The 4,015-nt window shown below is 43.9% G+C and overlaps 1 protein-coding gene across 1 annotated transcript in view; it reads left to right on the top strand.

Annotated features, from left to right (window-relative positions):
* DNAAF9 (dynein axonemal assembly factor 9) overlaps positions 1–4,015 on the top strand; it is a 141,337-nt gene that overhangs the window by 113,955 nt on the left and 23,367 nt on the right.

Genomic DNA, 4,015 nt, shown 5'->3' with positions numbered 1-4,015 from the left:
TAATGGCTATGTCGCTGGACTCCCACATAGTCAACCGTGGTTCAAGTCCCGGACCCGGTGGCTTAAACTCACACCGGGTGTGTATGCATGCGTGCCCAAGATCCCAAGAGGAGACTGGAGGAAAAGGGATTGCGGTGTGGCCATCCACCCTAGGGGGTGATTTCTCACTTTCTAACTATCTCTCTCTGTCTTTCTGGTGAGCACACTCGCCCTATAGCGAAAGCCTCTCCAAAAAAAAATAATAATAATTATTATTTTGTTTTAACTTTATTTATCTTTAAATTTGTGAGAGAGAGAGATTTTTTATATAATGTATTTTTATATAGTTTTCACTTTTGAACTGTATGTATATTTTCTGTATTCAAAAATTAAACCAGTAGAGGGGGAAAATGAAATACAAACCAAAAAAGTGAATCTGTTTATCAAAGTAATAACAGACACATACAAAAAGTAAGTAACTTTTGAACCCTGGTTTTAGACATCACTGATTTTCCAGGTAGGAGCATATAAACATGATATGGAGATGGTGAGTAAAAACCTTTCAAATACTGGATTTAAGTTGGCATCTCAGTATACTTTTTTTTCTTTTTATATTTTTGCCATAGGGCATGTGCACTCACTAGAGAAAGACAGAGAGAGAGAGAAAGTGAGAAATTACCCCCCAGGGGATGGTCACACCGCATTCCCTTTTCCATTTTCCTCTTGGGATTTTGGACACACATGTACATGCTCCTGGCATGTTTTGCAAACCACCAGGTCCAGGACTCAAACCATGGAGTTGGCCCTGTGGGATCCAGCGCCTTAACCACCACACCACTTGCTGGCCCTAAATTCATTGTTTTTTATTTCTTTCTTTTTTAAGAGATAGGCTTTTTAAAAATAATTATTTTATTTAACTTTATTTATTTATTTATTTAGTATTATATTTTAAAATTTGACCAAAGAGGGACAGAGTAAGAGAGAGAAAGAGAGAAAGCAAGCTGTCAGGTCCAGGACTCATACCATGGTCGGTCATGTGGGAAGCCAGCACCCTAAACCACCATACTACCTGCTGGCCCGTTTAGAGAGAGATTTTTGCTATGGGGCACGTGCACTCACCAGAGAGACAGAGACAGAAAGCGAGAAATCACCCCCTCCAGGGGATGGCCATGCCACAATCCCTTCTTTCTCCTCTCGGGATTTTGGGCATGCACAAACATGTACCCCACATGAGCTATAAACCACTGGGTCTAGGACTTGTGGATGGAGTGGGAGTCCAGCGACATAACCATTACACCATCTGCTGGTCCCCACTATTCTTTTAAATACAGATTTTGTGGTTCTTTCCTTTGAAAGAGACCAGAATAATAATACCCAGTAGCAGTAGACACGGTAAAACTAGATCTTTGTATCCCCACTACAAGGTGGCAGGACTCCTTGAAAATCGGCTGATCAGGTATATCTAGGGTAAGGAAAGTACAAAGTGAGTTTGGTTCATTTTGTGCCAGGAAAGCAATGAAAAATGCTCAGAAATTATTGGACATGTGTCTAAAAGGTATGGGAGACTTGGGCTAGAAGGTCACACGGAGGTTAAGGTAGCTAGATCCCACATGATCAGTTATTGGGTCATTGGAAAAGTCATGATGCTTTTTTTTTTTTGAGAGGTTTTTCACTATAGGGCACGTGCGCTCGCCAGACAGAGAGAGACAGAGAGACAGAAAGCGAGAAATCACCCCCCAGAGGGGATAGCCACTCCGCAATCCCTTCTCCTCCATTCTCCTCTCAGGATCTTGGGCACACATGCACACGCGCCCGGCGTAGGTTTTAAGCCACCGGGTCCGGGCCGTGACCCACGGTCAACTACGTGGGAGTCCAGCGACACAGCCATTACGCTAACTGCTGGTTCCCAAGTTATGATGCATTTTTGCATAGAAAAGTACGTCATGAGTTTCCTGATAACCTAATACATGGTTTGAGTCCCATTCCTGGTGACTTGAAAATCAAGCCAGGTGTGTGCTTGCGTGCCCAAATCCCAAGAAAAGAATGAATGAGAAGAGATTCCAGCATCCCCCAGGGGGTGATTTCTCACTTTCCCTCTCTGTCTCTGTCTCTGGTGAGCACATGTGCTCTATGGCAAAAAATATTAATAATAACAAATAAATAAAAATAAAGAACAGTGGTGATAATGGGTTATTACAGAATGAATCCACAGTGGTACTGAAATGGAGCAGAGGCAGAACAGACAGCAAAACTCTTCTACAGAAGAATACTAAATAAATAAGAACTAATAGAAGACCACCATCTTGTAACCTTTAATATTTGATTTAGGAAAGGATCGTCAACGGATGCTTAAAACAGTAGGTGAAAGATTGTAGAGGAAAAGGATATCTACTTATCCTCCACCCTGTAAAGTATCTCTCCACAGACTACTTACTACCCAAAGAGACGAGAGTACCTTTGCCAGCCCAGTAATAGGACAAACTGATACCATGGGCCTCCTCAATGTGAGGCAATGGGAAGGCCACTACATCACCTCGGTATTAATCTTCATCAAAAACGTTTTACCTGGGACCAGCAGTTAGCATATTGGCTATCTCTCTGGACTCCCAGGTAGTCAACCATGGTTCGAATCCCGGACCTGGTGGCTTAAACTCATACCAGGTGCATGTGCGTGTGTGCCCAAGATCCCGAGAAGAGAATGGAGGAGAGGGATTGTGGTGTGGCCATCCCCTCAGGGGGTGATTTCTCGCTTTCTGTCTCTCTGTCTCTCTCTGTTTCTCTGGCAAGCGCACGTGCCCTATAGCAAAAACCTCTCCAAAAAAAAAAAAAGTTTAACCTCTCGTCAGCAGGTGGCATGGTGGTTGAGGCGTTGGGACTCCCACATGGTCAAGCGTAGTTCAAGTTCTAGACCTAGTGGTTTGAAAATCATGCCAGGGGTGGTGGGGAGGGGTTGACCAGCAGATGACATAATGGTTACGTTGCTGGACTCCCACATAGTTGACTGCTGTTCAGGTCGCAGGCCTGGTGGCTTAAAACGCATGCTGGGTGCATGTGTATGTATGCCCCAAATCCCGAGAGGAGAATGGAGGAGAAGGAATTTTGTGGCATGGCCATATCCACTCAGGGGATGATTTCTCACTTTCTGCCTCTCTGTTGAGCACATGTGCTCTAAAGTAAAAATCTCTCTAAAAGAAGAAATAAATAAATAAGAAAGAAAATCATTCTGGATGTGGGAGTGCACATGCTCAAAATCCTGAGAGGAGAGGAGAATGGATGAAAGGGGATTACAACGTGGCCATCCCTCTGGAGGGTGATTTCTCACTTTTCCTCTCACTGTCTCTGTCTCCAACAAGTACATACATGCTATGGCAAAAACCTTCCCCCACCAAAAAAAAAAAAAAAGTTTAACCTGAATCTAATTATGAGGAAATAGAAAAATCCAAGTTGTGGGACATGCAATAGCTGGCATGTACTCTTCAAAAATGTTAATGCCGCGGGTAACAAATAAAAAGATGGAGAAACTGTTCCAGATCAAAGGAAAATAAAGATTGTAAATTTAATGAGTGATCTTTGATTAGACCCTCCTTCTCCCAAAAGAGGGAAATTTTAAAAATGGATCAGTGCTTCTCCAACTTATGTGAACTTTGTGGGGATCTTTTTTTTTTTTTTTTTTGGAGAGGTTTTCGCTATAGGGCGCGTGCGCTCGCCAGACAGACAGAGACATAGAGACAGAAAGCGAGAAATCACCCCCCCAGAGGGGATGGTGACACCGCAATCCCTTCTCTTCCATTCTCCTCTCGGGATCTTGGGCATGCACGCACATGCGCCTGGCGTGAGTTTTAAGCCACTGGGTCTGGGACGTGAACCGCCGTCGACTACGTGGGAGTCCAGCGACATAGCCGTTATGCTAACTGCTGGTTCCCGAGATCTTTTTAAAATTAGTTTCTGGGGGCTAGTAGGTGGCGTGTTAGTTAAGGCGCTGGACTCCCATATGATTGACTGAGGTTCAAGTCTCGGCCTGGTAGCTTGCTTTCTC

This window comes from Tupaia chinensis, unplaced genomic scaffold (genome assembly GCF_000334495.1).
Source record: "Tupaia chinensis unplaced genomic scaffold, TupChi_1.0 Scaffold143574_1, whole genome shotgun sequence".
In the NCBI taxonomy this organism is placed as follows: Eukaryota; Metazoa; Chordata; class Mammalia; order Scandentia; family Tupaiidae; genus Tupaia; species Tupaia belangeri.
Note: the sequence above shows the minus strand (reverse complement) of the source record. Positions and strands in the feature narration are given on the sequence as shown.